We start from the raw sequence: 19597 nt of genomic DNA, 5'->3' as shown, positions 1-19597 counted from the left end.
ATGCTTCTGTGGTTTATTTCACACGTGTGGGCGTGTACAGGAAGGGGATATTCTAGAAGGGAGGGTGTTCTCCATACCCTTGAGTCAGGCCTTTTGTCTCAGCTTGTTGAAGTCGTCAAATGGCACAGGATTAGGTATTGAATAGCAAGGTTCTGTTCCTGATTTGGCCTGTCATACTTGTCTGTGTGATCTTGAACCAGTCATGTACCTTCCGACGGGAACACATGATTCTCCCCACCAGGCAGATCTCCCCAAGCCCCCCTAAGTAGGTGCCTCTCACCATATCCCCCCAGTTCTCCATGTGCATACTTCTATCATACAACCAATGGCATTGTATTGCAGCAGTTTTTTCCCCTCAATGTGTTTCCCTTACTAGGATGCAAGCTCCATAAGGGGAACACAAACTCCGTAAGGCGAGGGACTGGGTGCGATTCACCTTCAACTGCCAGAATCTAGCAAGTAATGGCACACAATAGGAAATCAACACATCTGATCATCAGAATTGAACTAAGTTGTCTTCAAGTTAGAAAAGTCAATGATTCTAAGTTAGGCAGCATTCAGGGAGAAGTAAAATGGGAATATTCAGATAATATTTGCTGGTGAATCTGATCATAAACTGTGACCAATACAGTTGAAACTAATTATTCTTATCCTTGACTACATATTATAATTATCTAAGTAACTTAACAAGAAATAAACAAAAACAGTGCTCATTCCCTGCCCCCCTCTAGCAAGATTCTGACTTAATTGGTTACTGTTCCCACCATTTTCTACAACACGGGGTCATAATTAACCCCCTCTTCCCAAGTGATTCTGTGTGCAGCCAGGGATGAAGATCGCTGGTCTAAACCTTACTCAAAGCTGGTATCAAGCTATTACTAACTATTAGAGTTTTCAAACTTCGTACATAAAACATCGAACAAGTAATTCATGCTTATTATATTAAAAAAACTTAGAAAAATACATATAAGCAGAAGAAAGTGATAAAAATATCTATAATTATACTACAGAGAGCTCCTTTTTACATTTTGCTACATACACATTTTTTTTTCTCTAAGGAAAACACAGATTCTGTTTTGTAACTTAAAAACTTTTTCCCACTCAGCAGTGTATTGTAAACATCTTTCTATGTCAATAAAAGCATTTCTTCACCACCATTGATTAATTTTTCATGAACAGAACAACAGTGTTGTGTTTCTTTCAACCTGTTTCTTTGCAGACCTACATAGGGCATCCATCGTCTTATATATGTTTAGAATTTAGATTTGCTACAGAAATAGTGTTATTTTCCTTAACATCTCAAACAATCATTTCTCACACAATGCATCTAATAAGGAATATTTTCTAGTTTTGAGGTATCTATTCCATTTCAGATACAACTAGAGATCTGAGGATAAAAGATCAGGCCAGACTGGATTTCTCTGGTAGTATTGGTGCTAACCAGCCTACTCTTTTACAGAAAGTTTTTTTGGGAAACTTTTTTTTTTTTTTTTTTTTGAGACGGAATCTCGCTCTGTCGCCCGGGCTGGAGTGCAGTGGCCGGATCTCAGCTCACTGCAACCTCAGCCTCCCGGGTTTACGCCATTCTCCAGCCTTAGCCTCCCGAGTAGCTGGGACTACAGGCGCCAGCCACCTCGCCCGGCTAGCTTTTTGTATTTTTTAGTAGAGACGGGGTTTCACCGTATTAGCCAGGATAGTCTCGAACTCCTGACCTCGTGATCCGCCCGTCTCGGCCTCCCAAAGTGCTGGGATTACAGGCTTGAGCCACCGCGCCCGGCTGGGAAACTTTTTATAAATGTTTTGAATCCTGTACATAGGATAGATAAAATCATGATACTCAGGTTACAAATGATAGAAATTTTTACATTTGTATAAAATTTTTTATGTGCAAAAATGATATAATTGGGTAAATAAATACTAAATAAACTTTGTGTTTAACCTAAATTGTAGTCTAGAAACAGAATACCAACAAAGTTACAACCGAATCTTTGTAAAGAGTAAAAAAATTTAAAAATAAAGTAATTTTTTAAAAGTCACTAAATATATCTGTGGGGATTGTCTGGTTACCCAAGTATCTCCTGAATCTCTCCAAGATTCTGAGTTGAGACACTTTTCTTTCTTCTGTGCAACTCCCAGCCCCATCCCCGAAACAAAAATTACGGGAACTCTGGAAACCATCTGCAATATGGAGGCACTATTACTAATACTAAACACGTGTGGCTCACGCCTGTAATCCCAGTACTTTGGGAGGTCGAGGCTGGCGAATCACTTGAGGTCAGGAGTTCGAGACCAACCTGGCCAACATGGCTCCTTTAGCCAGGCGTGGTGATGCACACCTGTAATCCCAGCTAGTAGGAGGCTGAGGCAAAAGAATCACTTGAACCTGGAGACAGGGGCTGCAGTGAGCCAAGATCATGCCACTGCACTCCAGTCTGGGCGCCAGAGGGAGACTCTGTCTCAAAGAAAAAAAATAAAATAACATAAACACTAACACAGAGGGTACTTCATCTCTTCTCTCCCAGGCTTGCCCTTTGTTCCCCCAGAGAATGTGGAAGAAGAGTCAATGGGCTTACCAAACTTGTGCAGTGGGGTGCTCTGTGTTTCAGTATTTGTGTACCCCTTGCTTACCATTTTGAATTAATTCCTGAAAATTCTGCTGCTAAGTGAAAGCTGTTACATGAAAAATTATTTTCACTGGGGAAAATTATGTTTAATTTCATCCCAATCCAATATATCTAACCAATTTTTACAGGTGAAAAGAAAACATTTCAATTGAATGATAAAGATAAATATATCTAAACAATGTACAACCATATGAAAATAAATACATGTAATGTATGGATGAAAGATGAGAAAGGTTTATTTTTATTTATTTATTTATTTTTATTTTTATTTTTTTTGAGACGGAGTCTTGCTCTGTCGCCCAGGCTGGAGTGCAGTGGCGCGATCTCAGCTCACTGCAAGCTCCCCCGCCTCCCGGGTTCACACCATTCTCCTGCCTCAGCCTCCCTAGAAGCTGGGTCTATAGGCACCCGCCACCACGCCCAGCTAATTTTTTTGTATTTTTAGTAGAGACGGGGTTTCACTGTGTTGGCCAGGATGGTCTGCATCTCCTGACCTCGTGATCCGCCCACCTCAGCCTCCCAAAGTGCTGGGATTACAGGCGTGAGCCACCACACCTGGCCAGAGAAAGGTTTATTATACTCACCAATGGTGGGAAGAGAAGCTTGATCACAGGTGGTGGTGGATAGAGAGAGTGTCAGGTGTAAGAGGTGGGGAAAAATCAAGGGACCTACTCAGGCAGGGTTTCTGGGCTCACGAGCGCACGCAAACTGCACTTAACAATAAGATTAAAGCACAGGCAAACATCATTAGGGCAACACAAGGGTGAGACCCTTTGAAAACAGGTAGAAATTGTGCATGGGCACCACTGACTGAAGAGCCATAAGATCTGCTGCATCCTCACCCCCATTACTTGGTGTGTGCAAGGGTAAAATATTTGGCATTCATCCAAACATGAGGCACAATTCAAATTTGTTCCATATGATATTCGCTATCTAGAAACTGTGATATTGCATACATTGATGCATATGTGTTTTAACTGGAACTGTAATGTTGAAACAGTACTTCTCATGAAGTGTTTACTTGTTTGCTTTTGAATAAAAAATCATTACACATACAGACAGACACATACACACAGACACACATATATACATATACATATACAGACACACACAGACACACATATATACATATATACATATACAGACACATACACACAGATGGACACACAGGCAGATACAGACACACACACATATACATGCAGACATATAGACACATACAAACAGACGGACACAGACAGACACAGACACACACAGACACACGCAGAGACACATACATATATGCAGATGGACACACACACACACACACACACACATACTCTACATAGTCTATTGCCTGAAATCTGGTTTAACTTTCCAGAAGTCATTATGGTGAAATATCATTAACCGAAAGGCTCTCTGTCAGGTAAGTCTGTACAAATATGCCCTAGTCAGAGACATGGTTTTGGTATTTTAGGAAAGAGTAATGTGGGTCTGGATGTTTCATTTATGTGGGTTGTTTCACTTATCTGGATGAAGTCCAGGAGTTTTCATAATGAGACTGCTTTTTAATTTTTCTAATTTTCATTTCCATTAAAGAGACAGTTTACCTGTAGTTCAAAGATTTATGTAAGTACAAGATGGATTTAAGATAACTGTGGTATGTATAATGAATGCACAAAAAGATTTTAGGGAGGCACACAGCAGTTATCACATTTTTCAAGAACAGTTGTTGCGTCTTACCGGTGGCAATGATCATTCACTTTTTCAGCCGGTCGAATCTCTTGTTGCTGTGTTAATAGCTCAGTCATATTTGCAGTCATTTACATGTTTTCGGGCATCAGGCATTCCATTTGGTTAGAGCATGAGAAATTTTTGACATTAGGACATAAAAATGCCTTAAATAGGATTTGTTAATTATTTGACATTGGCTGTTAAATTATCAGAGCAGCACCTATAGTAAAGGAATGAAGGATGAAACTGAAAGCTAAAAACGATGCTTACCCTTTCATAAGACTAGACTACATTTTTTAAGCAAAGAATAAAGCCCGAGTCTTTTCATTTTATAAGTGACATTACTGTCTAGTTAGGCATCTTAACCAAGTCAGAAACAGAATGAAGCAGCCGGGAGTAATTTTAATTTTCCTGTCTAATATATGAGAGGTAGGAAATACTATGTCTCAATTTTTTAAAAATGAAAACAAAACACTAGAAAGGCTCTAAAATAAAACGCTCTTTTCACAGTTCTTTAAGCAACCTACCAACCTCCTACCAATTCAAACTACAGTTCTAAGAGGGAAAGAGGCCTCTAGTAATTTGGGGGTTGTGAGGGAAAGGCATGGGGCTTAGCGAAGGGAACATAATGAAAGTCTTGTCTTGCTACTCTGCATTTTTACCTTGAATTTATTAGGTGTATGCTTTCCCTTTCTGTAACACATTATACACTCCCTCTAGTGTCAGAATTTGTATATGATCCGAAACCTAGTTTGACAAAGTGCTGCTATAAACATTAGAGTAAGGTTCAGGCTTCTAATTATGCCATATTTCAAAGATATTAAAGGCCACCTAATAACATGAAGAACAGCCCTGCATGAAGTCGCCCTGGCTCACAAAAGAACGCATATTTTAACCTGTGATATGAAGAGACCTCTTCCAAGCTTTTTACCCCCTCCTCAAAGTGACCTATAAATAAACTTAGAGCTTTATTAAAGCTTTAAATTCCTTTAGTAATCTTAAGTATTTATTAAATCCTAAATTCTGTAACAACCACCAAAAAAGAACACTACATATAAACAAAAAAACCCCATCAGAGATGAAAGAAAACTGCAGCTAGAAAGCATAAAGCCCATGCGAACATCATGAAATGTGTTATTGTCAAGAGTTTGCAAAGTTTATTAGCTATTTTTTCCTTTTTCTGAGAACTAGAAGTTAACATGGCTGTTGTGTGTCTGTGTAAAACACATCACGTAAACACTGCTATTGGTGGCCTGTCCAGCAGAGATCCACTCTTTCTCTTCCCTAACACAACTCTCTTGTTGTTTGGGTTCCCTTTGCTTTCCCACCCAACCCACAGGCCTGAAGGAAAGCCGATACCAATCCCAGCTGCAGAGGTGGCCCTGGGTGACCTATGGGTAATCCCATCCTCCTTCCCAGTGAAGGCTCAGAAATAGGCTTGTGACCCAATTCTGGCCAATGAGAAGCATCAAAGAAAGTTCTTCTCAGTCTTCTAGGCAAAGTTCCAGAAGTGACACTTTTCTTTTAGATACTGACATGTACTGATGTGAGGCCTGGAACTGCTGCAGCCATCATGTTACCCAACGTGAGGATAAGGCTGATACTGTCTGGGAGGTTTGAGGCAAGAAAATCACAGGGTGATGCAGCAGAAGCCCCTAGACAAATTGATTGCAAACTCTCCTTGCTGCTGGTCCTTTAGGCAGGGGAACCAATATGTACAGTATTGTTTGTCAGTTTTTTTTTGGGATTTGTATTACTCATTGACAAAATTGTCTCCAACCTTGCAACTCTTGTCATAGTTAAACAACCTTCTTATATTGAAAACCCAATAACATATAACCCAGTTTTACATCCACTTCCATTCCAATTCACACAAAAAAACACAATATACAATCGTTAATGAGGATTGTATTCGTTATGTATTATTGCAGAACAAGTTACCCCAAAACATAGTGGCTTAAAATAATAGTAAACATTTATTAGCTCTCAGAGTTTCTGTGAGTCAGGGATTTGGGAGCAGCTTGGCTTGGTGGTTGCAGTCAAGATGTTGGCTGGGGCTGCAGGCACCTGAAGGTTTGACCGGGGCTGGAGGATTTGCTTCCCAGATAGCTCACAGATATGGCTGGCAAGTAGGTGCTGGATGTTGGTGGGAGGCCTCTATTCCTCCCCTCATAAGCCTCCCCATATGCTATTTGAAGGCCCTTAGGATGTGACATCTACATGGCTTCCCATAGTCAATTCCCATGATCCCTAAGGTTAGTGATCCACCCAAGAAAGTAAGAGCCAGGTGGAAGCTACTCTCGCTATGACCCAGCTTCAGATGTCATCACAGCATCATTTCTGCCACATTCTATTCATTAGAAGCAAATCACTGAGTTCTGCTCATATTCCAGAGGAGGGGAATAAGCTCTACCTTTTTTTTTCTAAATTAATAAACTTCCTTTTTAGGAGCAATTTTAAGTATGACAAAACTGAGTGTTCAGACAGTTCCCATATAGTCCCTGTTCCCACACACATGTGCAACCTCTCCCACTATCGGCATCTTGCACCACATTGGTACATTTCTTACAATTGATGAACATGTGTTGGAACATCACCCAGAGGCCCTCGTTTACATTAGGGTTCACTTTTGGTATTGTACCTTACGGGCTTTTTTCTTTTTTTCTTTTTTTTTTTTTTGAGACAGGGTCTCACTCTGTCATGCAGGCCAGAGTGCAGTGGTACAATTACAGCTTGCTGCAGCCTTGACGTTCTGGGCTCAGGTGATCCTTCCAACTCAGCTTCCCAAGTAGCTGGGACCACAGGCACACACCACCATGCCTGGCTACTTTTTGGTTTTTTGTATAGACAGAGTTTTGCCATGTTGCCCAGGTTGGTCTTGAACTCCTGGGATCAAACGATGCTCCAGCCTTGGTCTCCCAAAGGGCTAGGATTACAGGCATGGGCCACCGCACCTAACCCATTTTATGGGTTTTGACAAATGTATAATGACACATTCACATTTCACCATTGTTACTCCAAAGCGCAAGGGCTTAAAATAAATAATAAGCTCCACCATGTTTTGGGGTAACAATGGTAAGTAGTTTCACTGCCCTAAAAATCCTCTGTGCTCTGCCTATTTACTCCTCCCCATCTCCTAATCTCTGGCAACCACTGATCTTTCACTTTCTCCATAGTTTTTGCCTCTTCTGGAATGAAATGCAGTTAAAATCATACAGTTTGTAGCCTTTTTAGATTGGCTTCTTTCACTTAATAATATGCATTTAAGTTTCCTCCATGCCTTCTCATAGCTTGAGAGCTCATTTCTTTTTAGACCTGAATCATATGCCTTGTGTAGATGTACCAAAGTTTGTTTATCCATTCACCTACCAAAGCTACAAGATGAAATCACACTTCTGGAAATGAGGTAGTCCTGAACAACTCTCAACTATCAAGAACTCATTTTCTTACAATTAAATAAAATGTCTCACTGAATACTTTACACGTTTTAGATGTAAGCCAATTAGTTATAAATCTTCCACCCCTGACACACACTCCTGAGGCTTATTCATTCTTTCAAGAAATGTTCACTGGTCCTCTACAGTCTCCCATGCAAATACCAAGCGTAGGGCAGCCAGCACTGAGCAGACAGACACAGTCTCTGTTTTCATGGAGTGTATAGCCAAGTCAGGTGTGAAGGAATGGAGACTCCCATTCACAGACTCTATTATGGAAGTAAGCACTTGTGGTCTTTGAACATGTGGTTGAAACCTTTTAACTTCTAGATCTGACACATTTATTTGAAGGGAAACCAAGAATCTTTGCAACTGGGTCCACCGAGGTCTTGCTGTCACGATTCTTGAGTGAAAACCTTATATGGGGGCATAAACAAAGAAATTATAGGCAGGTTTTTTAAAACTAGAAAAAAACTAGGAAGGAGGTACAGATTTGCCTTCAGCTGAGCAGGGACAGGTTCCAGCTCATGCTGATCTTTCCCTGTCTATAGTTTTAGTAATCTGCACCACAGTACTTAGCACTTGGTTCCTGCCCATGTACTGTCTGGTGCAATTTAAAGAGGCTTCTAGTCCATCCATGGATTATCTGCCCAGCAAGCTAGTTAGCTCATTGAAGGCAGAGAGTTACTCTTCCTATAAATCTGTGTTACCCTTCTTATACACCTCTCCTTGGGGCTGAGCTCAGGGGGCCCTCTGTGAATATAAATGTAAGCTGATACCTGGGCAGGCTCCAGTGTCTCCAGTGTCCCTAAGGTGCCCCTACCCTTTTCTTTTCTTTCCTCTTTTCTTTTTTTTACTTTTCCTTTTTTTTCTTTTTTCTTTTCTTCTCTTTACTCTCTTCTTCTTCCCTCTTTTCTTTTCTTCTTTTTTTATTTTTTGAGACGGAATCTTGCTCTGTCACCCAGGCTGGAGTGCAGTGGCGTGATCTCAGCTCACTGCAACCTCCACCTCCTGAGTTCAAGTGATTCTCCTGCTTCAGCCTCCTGAGTAGCTGGGATTACAGAAGCCCACCACCACACTTGGCTAACTTTTGTACTTTTAGTAGAAACAGGGTTTCACGACGTTGCCTAGGCTGGTCTTGAACTCCTGACCTCGTTATCCACCCACTTTGGCCTCCCAAAGTGCTGGGATTACAGGTGTGAGCCACTGCGCCTGGCCCCCCACTCCCCTTTTTTCCTTCAAATCCATCACTCTAGACTTGGTCTTTTTGCCTCAGCATCCTTATTTTGCCTCCAACTTCTCAGGGTCTGTCTCTGTGGTTTTCTTTTTTCGATCTCTTTCCTGGCATGAAGGTGAACTGCTTTATCTTCATTTATATCATACACATTTACTGAGCACTACTATGTACCAGGTACTATGCTAGGTGCTGGGGACACAAAGGCAACTGACATGTAGGTTCTTGCCTTAAAGGGCTTTGTAGTTTCAAGATGAGGGACACTCAAGTGAATCAAGGATTATGGGACCATGTGAAAAGCACTAAGACACACACTAAGACTCTGAGAGCCCCAGGGAAGGGCAAGTCAGTCAGGTGGGAGTATTACATCAGACTTCCAGAGAAGTATTACATCAGACTTCCAGAGAAACAGATGACCCTAAAACATTCAAGCTGCAAGAAGCCTAAGTAACCCAATACAGCTACCATATTTACAAATGAGGAGACAGATCCAGCGAGGGGGTGGGACGTTGTCAAAGGTTATGTTCCCTGCTGCTGACAAAGCCAAGACTAGAGGTAGAACTGGGATGTAGCTGGGCTTGGCACTGGGGGTGGGGGTGGAAGTGTGATGGTGTTACGTTTCTGACCACTGTCTAAACTAAAAGCAGAGACTGGGCGCGGTGGCTCACGCCTGTAATCCCAGCACTTTGGGAGGCCAAGGCGGGTGGATCATTTTAAGTCAGGAGATCAAGATCAGCCTGGCCAACATGGCAAAACCCCGTCTCTACTAAAAATACAAAACTTAGCCAGGTGTGGTGGCACATGCCTGTAGTCCCAGCTATTCAGACGGTTGAGACAGGAGAACTGCTTGAACTCGGGAGGAAGAGGTTGCAGTGAGTTGAGATGGCACCACGGGACTCCAGCCTGGGTAACAGAGCAAAACTGTGTCTCATAAAATGAATAAATAAATAAAGTAAAAGTGGAAAAAGGTAGCTAGTCAGTCAAATAACTCAGGTGAGAGATAAGAGATGAAGAGATTATGGTGGCATGGAACAGGACAGAGGCTGAAAAGTGATCAGATGCAGTGGACATTTCAAAAGGAGAGCTGGCAGGTTTTGCCTATGGTCTGGATATGGTATGTAAGAGAAAGAAGAATCCTGGATGGCTCCAAGATTTGGGTCTGAGCAACTAGAAGCTTGGAATTTTCAACAACTAAGGTGTGGAAAATGGTAGAAGCAGTAATGAAAAATACATATTTGTTTTGGAACATGTTGAATTTGAGATGCCTATTACATATCCTAGCAGAGATGCGTAATTGTCAGTTGCATATACAAGTCTGGAGTTGGACTGGAGATATGTATTTTGCATGTATCTGTATGTAGATGGAATTTAAAGCCATGATATCATGTGATTACCTAGAGAAAGAGTGAAGATAGAGAAGAAAAGAGGTCTGAGGACTCAGCCTGCGACACTTCAGTATTTAGATGGGAAAGACAGAAAGAACCAGCAAAAAAGGCCTCAGAAGGAGTGGCTGATAAGGTAGGAAGAGAACCAAGAGAGAATGGTTTCCTGGAGGTTAAGTTAAGAAAAGAGGAGGGTGTGATCTACCTTCAAATAATGCTGATACGTTAAATTAAATGGTTAGTGAGAAACTACCACTGGACTTGGCAAGAGGAAAGTCATTGGCAACCTCATCAAAAGCAGTTTTAGTGGAGTGAGGGTAACAACAGTCTTGCTGAAGTAGATTCAGAAACAGTGGGAGCAGAGGGAGTGGAGACAGAAAACCCTTTAGAAGAGTTTCACTGTAAAGGGAAGAAAGCAATGAGGCAGTATCTATAGAGTCAAGATAGTTTTTTTCTTTTTCAAACAGGTGATTATCTCTTTGTGTCCTGATGTAAACGATCAAGAAGAGAGGGTGCAAATTGTTGATGTGGGACAGAGAGAGGAAACCTGAAAGAGCTGCATTCAGGGTAGGAAGAGGGAGGGAGCAGATGCTGAAGCTAAAAGGTTGACTCTGAAAGTGCATGAGCTGCTCACTGCTGTAACAAGGGAGAAGGCCCATTAGGCGGGTCAGAGAGGCAGGCCGCTGGTTCTGGCAGGGGGACTGGGTGGAAATTTGCCTCTAATCATTTCCATTATTTTAGTGAAAGCAGAAGCAAGGCCATCAACTGAGAGAGAAAGTAGGGAAGAAGCTGTTGGATGTTTGAGAAGAAGACAGCTATGTAAGAGTCACCCGAGAGACTGGAACTGTGAGTTAAGTAGGTCATTATAGGTGAACAACAAGACCTCTCAACAACATTAGAGTTTTGTGCTTTTGCATTTACAGTAAGGTCAATCAGCACAGTTGTGGGTTCTCCTTCAGTCACAGTCAGCTGCCTTGGAGCTGGAGAGAAGTGAGCAGAGGACTGGATTTAACCAGGACTGTGTTTTGCCAAGGGTGAGAGAGCGAGTACAAAGATGGACCAAGGGTCTAACTTGGAAAAAGAGGAAATTGAAGCCAAAGGTGGTAGAGAAACAGTAAAAAGTAGTAGGGTCAATGAATTAGTGGTTCGGTGGGGTTGAGGACCTTTTGAAATTCGTGTACTGGGAGAGAGACAGAAAAATAAGAGATGGGGTCAGAGAGTGGGAGGATTGAAATTGAGATTACGGAGAGGGTATACTTTTTGACAATGACTCAATGTAGGGCATGGTCATGGGAGTGGATTTGTGGCTGCTGGGGGTGGGAGAGGGACTGTGGAAGGTCATAGGACAAGAAGAGATTAAGAATGAGAAGTCAGAGTTTTGGAAGAATCATCTATGTGGATTCTGAAATCACCAAGAACTAACTATATCAGGGATAGTGTTGAGGGGAAGGGAGTGAATTATATGCTAAAATCCTCTTATGATAAAGAGGAGTGACCTGAAGGTGTATAGATGATTGTGACAATTTTATTGCAGTCTTTAAAGGCACCAGTATATCAAATATGACATAGAACCGCAAATCTGGACATAGAACCACAGCCCACCTAACTGCTTCCTAGACAGTACAGGGAGGTCATTTATCTTTGCAGGCAGATAAATACAAGATCTCTTTTATGGATATCAGTTAGTGCAGCTGCATTCAAGCAACTGCTCCATATAGCAAACAGTACTCAATATTTCTAAGCAGTGCTTAAGAAACTGCCAATTGTGTTGGGAGAGGGGGGAGGGAATGACAGGAGGGGGTGTGGAAGGGAGTTGTCTAGAGGAAAAAGAGAAAGAAGTGAAGGGGCTCTATGTTCTTTGCTCTATGTCCCACACAACCCAAGAATCTCTCTATTTAATTGTTTAAATTTGGGGTTTTCACTTGTTGTGTGCAATACACATAGGACACATTCAACTCTCACAAACCTTTCCTTGCTTATGAAGTCAGGATTCAAAGAGAATTCCAAACGTGTTCCTTACAAATACAGTTTACTGTATGGGGTTTCATTATGCAGGACAATTATAAGGGCATGGAGTTTAAGTCAAAACCCATCTAAATCTACAAAATAAAGGATTAGGTTATAAAGATATTCTGGTTTATTTGAAGTAAACCTTTCAGGAATTCCACTTTTATTGGGAGCAATTTATTTCTCTTATTTTATTTGCTAAGTTTTTATTCCAGTAAATGAACAAGTTTAGGCGGAGGTGTGTAACACATAGACAAATATAACCATTGATTTTTTTGCACTGATATAATTTTATTGTGGCATATGTTTCATCAAGATGTTGTGACGTTACCTCGGGGTAGGCTGACACATTCTCCTTACTATACAATGTAAATGTTTTGACTCAGTGAATGTTTCCTTCAGGACAAACACCTAAAGCTGGAAAATCCATTTTGCTAAAAAGCCTCTTAGATTATGCACTATTCATCCCCAAAGATGTAGCCTGACCACTGAGAACTTGTTTTTCTTTGTTTTAAATCATCGAGAAAAGCTTAGTTTTATGGTTACTCTTCTGTGTGAAGGTCAAGAAATTGTTCTTGTCTGTATTTATCTTCCTCTGAGAAGGTGATCTTGCCTCTTCTTTTAAAAACAAATTTCAAAGTGTCCCCTCAGATGAAATGAACAAGCAATAGCTTTCTTGCTCCAGTGACCAACGTAGTGAATCAAAAAAAAAAAAAAAAAAAGGCTTTGCTTATCTGGTATTTGGGTAAATTTGCTTGGGAATAATGACATTGGTTCACCAGTTTTCCTCTGAAGTTCAAACATGCCCAGAGCAGTGCCTGGTCCAGAGATTTCCATGCAGATAGGATCTATGTCTCCAGGGCTGGCTGTGCAGAGTGGCACTCAGGAAGGTCACAGACAATTTATGAGTGCCTGTACAGAGGCCTGGACCTGCTGTGCACTGATGTTTTTTGATTAGGGCTCCCTGAGAAGGTTCAAAATGTTCTTTTTGTAAATCTGCATGTGGCTTTTCTCCATTGCTAATAAGCTGGTAATAATGAGGTTTAGTTGCCAGCGCCCATCACTTAGCAGATAGTTTGGGTCACTGGGTTCCAGGGTCATTCTCTGGACCTCAGTTGGAGTGCTGTGGTTGGGATAGAGCTGGTAGAAGAACCGGGGATGAAATAATATGTAAATTTAGGCCTGAATCCTAGCCACAGAAACCCAATCACCTTGGACACCTATTCTTTTATATTTTGGTAGGAGTGGTCCTTGGTTTACATAGGGCACATTTAGTTTTGAATATTTTACTACTTCTCACAGATACAAGCATTGGAGCAGTGAGAACACTATATTTGAAGTCAGAAGACCTCAAGACCTGGCTCGGATATGAACAGTGCAATCATAGGGCAAGCCCCTAATGTCTCTCAGTTTCAATCTTTCATCTACCTCACAGAGCTGTTGTGAGGCTCAAATGGAACTTTATAATGGCTATTCAGATATAAAGCTTATTATGAGGACAATTGTGTATACTCAAAACACACTCAAAGATCAGTGTTGTTTGGCCTCTCCTTGTAGAAAAAAATGTTGTTTTTGCGGGATTCACTAGATGGATACCCAAAACCCAGCATAATTTCCACAGCATAATTCCTGCTGTATTTGCTACTTGTTGAATGAATGAATAAAGGAATGAATGAGTGTGTGATGGAATGAAATTGTCAGAGACATAAGTGTGTGGAGATAGCTGAGCTGTCACAGCAGCCACCGCCAAACACTGGCACGTGCTCACATCACTCACTGGTTCAGGAGGGCTTGGGGGAGCACCAGGGGCTGTGATGAGAGTAGATGACCCCAGTTGGTGGGTGCTATGGCAGACCTAAGACATGGGCTACCTGGAGGGGTGCCTTAGGCAAGTGAGGAGTGAGTGAGGGTTACAATCAGAGGGAGAAACTGCAGCAGCTTTTGCTTAGAGTTGGTGCTGATCATTCTTTCTCAGAATGGCTCCAACCATTCTCAGGATAGTCGTAGGACCTGGTATGCCAGGGTGTGCCAGATGTTCTAATAACATTAGGGAGAGTTGGATGAAGGATATGTGGGAACTATGAACTATCTTTACAGATTTTCTGTACTGTAAAATTGCTCCCAAATAAAAAGTTAAAACTGGCTGATAGTTTCAGTTACTTGGGAGGCTAAGGCCAGAGAATTGCTTGAGGCCAGGAAGTCCACTCTAGCTTGGGCAACAGAGTGAGACACTGTCTCAAAAAAAAAAAAAAGAAAAGTTAAGGAAGTGGGAGTAGGGGAAGGTTTGATGATAAAGGGGAAGGAGGGAAATTTTTGAGGTGATGGAAATGTTCTATGTATGATCTATATGTGTTTGTCATATATATATATATATATATAAAACTCACTGAACTATATCCTAAAAAGGGTGAATTTTTTGTAGATAATAGTTATACATACAGTTGATTCTCGAACAATGCAGGGGTTAGGGGTTCCACCCCCCTGCAGTTGAAAATCTGCATATAACTTTTGACTCCTTCAAAATGTAACTACTAAGAGCCTACTGTTGACTGGAAGCTTTACTGATAACATAGTCAATTTACATATATTTTGTATGTTATATGTATATACGTATTTTGTATATTATACGGTGTATTGATACAATAAAAGTGAGCCAGAAAAAGAAAATGTCATTAAAAAATCTTAAGTAAGAATCAATGTATTTACTATTTATTAAGTGGAAGTGGATCATCATAAAGGTCTTCATTCATCTTCACAATGGGTAGGCTAAAGAGGAGGAGGAAGAGGAGGAGTTGGTCTTGTTATCTCCGGAGTGACAGGAGCAGATGAGACTCTGCATATAAACAGCGGAATCCATGCTGTTCAAACCCATGTTGCTTAAGGGTCAATCGTATATATACAAAACCATGTATAAAGTATACCTCAATAAACCTGACTTTAAAAAATACATAGTACATCATTGTTGGGGACTTACATAGACGTGAGCCTTAGTAGAGAATGAAAGTGAAAGCCTCACTCTTTAGAAAACTCCTCATGCCCTTGTCCTTCCCCTACTAGGGACCTCGCTTTCAATACGCTTTTAAAAATCATATTTATCTCCAATTGCTTTTTTTTTAAAAAAAAAATGCAAACTATGGGAGATGGGCCAAGTTTTCATTTCTCGTAATACAGTAAAAATATTTATAGATATTTCAGCAACTCTGGCACAATACACAGAACCAGTGAGTCCACATTACAACAGAAAGTTGGTGGGTGACAGTAAGTCAATTTCTCCTCTATTACACTGCTTCCTGTTGGCGAAATAGTAGCAAACAGGAGAGTGTTGCTCAGAGCAATCAAGTGGCTCTTTAGAGCAAAGGGAAGGATACTTTTAAAAAATATTTATTAAAGATGTATATGGCATAAAACAACTTTTAAAAATTATTTTGTATTTTATTATTAACTAGCTATTAGTAATTAATAAGATTCCCATTGTCTCCTGTTCCCTAGCCCTTGCAGGAAACCAGAGTTACTAACCTTCCGGAGATACTCTATGCAAATGTGAGCATATGCATGTGTTCTTTTTCATGCAAACAGAAGCATATACTATGTTCTTCACTTTGCTTTCTTTTTCTAGTGTTTTTAAAAAAGATATGCTTATCGGTCTTAGTCCATTCGGGCTGCTATAACAGAATACCATAGACAGGGTGGCTTATAAACAACAAAAAAATAGTTCTTATATTTTGAGAAGTCAAGATAAAGGCACTGGCAGATTCAACGTCTGGTGAGGGCCTGCTTCCTGGTTCATAGATAGCCATCTTTTTGCTGTGTCCACACAAGGTGGAAGGGGTGAGGGAACTCTGGAGTCTGTTTTATAAGGGCATTAATCCCATTCATAAGGGCTCCACTATCATGGCCTAATCACCTCCCAAAGGCCCTACTTCCTAATACCATCACACTGGGGTGTAGGATTTCAACACATGAATTTTCTTGGGGTGGGGGTGACACAGTCAGTCAGTATATAGCACTGTCTCATTACAAGATGCATTTGAAGTGGTTTATTATAATCTATGTAAAATAATGGTTTACGAAAGTAAGACTCTAAGAGTTGTAAAAAAATAAAACAAAGTCAGCAGAGAGTTTAGTACAAAATACACATGCCCTAAAACACTGTACAACAAGAGGTGGGATCTGAGCTTTCTAGCAGCAAATGCAGAGGAAAATACAAGCAGTTATATGACTGTTGTGCCCATAACATAAAAACTAACTGTTCTCTTCTTATATTTACGTATTCCCTCTGTGACAATTTTAACTATTGAATTAAAAATAAAACAAGCAACATTTACACCAAAATCATAAAATATCACCAGCTGGTTCTACAACCTGAGAAACATTTTTTTTTCCCCCAGGGAGCCTCATCTTTTAAAAAAGTAATAATGAAAATCTTCACATCCTCACCTCTTCTTGTTTTGTTCACTTTATATCTGTAGAAAATTAATCCACATCTCCACAGATAGAGATGACTTATGTTGGAAGCATGGAGCCCACGGCTGCATAGTATTCTATTGTATGGGTGTACCATAATTTATTTCCCCAGTCCCTTCTTGATGGGCATTTACAGTGTTTCTAGGATTTTGCTCTTGCAAACCATGCTTTCATGAATTTCCTCATGCATGCATCATTCCACACGTCTGTAAGCATATTTGTAAGGTAAATTCCTACAAGTGGACTTGCTGGGTCAATGTGTATGGCTAATGTTTATTTTGACAGCTATTAACAAATTGCCATTCATGAACAGTGTGCCAGTTTCTACTCCACACTCCCACATATGACGTGCCTGCTTCCTTGTACTTGCCTGGCTTAGCATATGACCCTACTCTGTGATGTTGAAAAATAATTCTTATGAATGAGAATGAACATTGTTCTATATGTTTAAGAGAATAATTTTTTCTTTTCTCTTCTGTGACCCATCTGTTCATATCCCTTGTTCATTTTTTTCTATTGAACCCTGGGTGTGTGGCTTATTAACTGTAGGAACACCTTCTAGATTAAGGACTTTATCCCTTTGTACTATCCATTGTGTTTTTCCCCTTGTGTGCTATTTGTCTTTTGACCTTGTTCATGGCATTGTTTTTGGCCATGTGGAAATGCTTTGTTTTTATGTGTTAAACTTTCTCAATGGTTTTTAAAATGACTTATGATTTGGGGTTACATTTGGCAAGGTATTTCGTACTTCAACATAATCTTCACTCCTTTTCTCAAATTCTTTTATGTTTCAGTTTGGAATTTATTTAGTGTATGAAAGTTGAGTCATGCTTCAAAGTTATCCTCTTCCCAATGGCAATCCAATTGTCCCAATAGTGAATAATCTATCTTCTCTCTCCACTCCTTGCTTTGAAATGGAGATGGACAGCTTCTTACCCTGAAAGGAACCCATGGTAATCTGTAAAATACATCCCAACACTGCTTTCTTACACCTCAGGCAACAGGGGAATCAAGGACTCTATGTGAGGCCTCAAGAAAGGCCAATTCAGCCCATGCCCCCTCCTCACCCAGCAGGACCAGGTGGACACCAGGCTGGCCTGTGCCCCTGTACATGAATACACTACAGACTTGTGCTCTTATATCTCATCATGGATGCTCTGGGCAAATAAGATTTCCGAATACCTTGCTTTTTTTTTTTTTTTTTCCTCCAAGGGTGAGTTTCTCCAGAGAGTGAGACCTTCTCTAGGTGTTCCACTAGAGGGTGCTTCAACTATACATATTTACACAGACGTAAACATGACCTGTGTTGTGTGTGTGGGCTGCACACACACGCCAAGCAGCTGCTTTTTCCTGAACCATCTATGACATGGGCATGCAATCTGATTTTTAATTCCCTCAACTCCTTCCACACACGATCAGATGACCTTCCCAAAGATCCCTCCTCTCCCAGGGAGCTGCCAGAACCCACGGGTGTGGGAAGTGGAGATCTACTGAATGGAACCTCTTAGCAGTGGTAGGAAAGGAGGCTCACGGGTTCAGTTTCTGTGTTTGCTCTTTTTCTCTGGAGGAGACTTTTAGTGATGATTTGGGCCTTCAGGGATTCCTTTGAAATACAGGAGAGGGCCACAGTTCAATTAAAAGTCACCGATAAGTGTTCAAAATTCGGGAGCCACATAGGCAGTGGGATGGAGCTGTTACTGGGTTGATACTCCCAGAAGATGAATCAGGGTCTGTGGGGGCCATAGGGAGATGGGTTAAAGGGGTGAGAGTTGCTGAGTGAGTCAAGCAGGTGGGCACTAGCAATCATCTGGGAGAAGCTAAAGGATGTAGATTTTTCAGAGATTTCCCTTTTAGGAAGGGAATTGCAGTAGTGGTTTAGATGAGTACTTTTTTCTAGAAACTTAAAGTGGAATAAACAAGAAATGTGGACTTGGGGGGATTGGTGAGAAGAGCATGATATATCACAGAAAATGATGAAAGGAGCCCAATAACTTCTCGGAGCTGAAGATAATAAGGTAGGCATCTTTAAGAGACAGTGAGCAGCAACTTTTGAACTTTGCTGCTTATTAGAGTCATCTGGAAGGGCTTTTTAAAGAAATCTTGATTTCTGGGACTCTGACTCATGCATAAGCATTCTTTTTTTAAGTTTCCCAGGTGATTCCAATGTGCAGTCAAGTTCAAGAAACAATAGCCTAGATCAGTGGTTCTCAAGCTCAAGTGAATATGAGAATCACCTGGAGAGCTTACTAGACCACAGCTTACTGGGCCACACCCAGAGTTTATGATCCAATAGGTCTTGGGTGGGTGCCCAAAACTGAGTGCTTGAAATATGGTTAGTTTAATTGAGATGTGTGATAAGTTTGAAATACACACCAGATTTCAAAGACTTAGTACCAAAAAAATACACAAATTATCTCAATATTTTTATATTGATTACATGTTAAAATGATAACATTGTGTTTAATGGGTTGAATAAGATATTTGATGAAAGCTCATTTCACCTGTTTCTTTTAACTTTTTAAAATGTGGCCACTGGAAAATTTAAAATAACATATGGGCTTGCATCATATTTCCATTGATCTATGCTGATTTAGATTAACATTGCACAAAAGACAATTTTTAAATCACCTGCATAGGAGTTACCTGGAGTGCGTGTTAAAAAGTTTTCCTAGTGATGGCCTACAGATTCAGAATGTCGTGGGGGCAGCGGGGGGACAGGGGCGGTGTCAGGGAATCTGCATA

The sequence above is a fragment of the Colobus angolensis genome, unplaced genomic scaffold, assembly GCF_000951035.1.
Source record: "Colobus angolensis palliatus isolate OR3802 unplaced genomic scaffold, Cang.pa_1.0 Scaffold175, whole genome shotgun sequence".
Taxonomy (NCBI): domain Eukaryota; kingdom Metazoa; phylum Chordata; class Mammalia; order Primates; family Cercopithecidae; genus Colobus; species Colobus angolensis.
Note: the sequence above shows the minus strand (reverse complement) of the source record.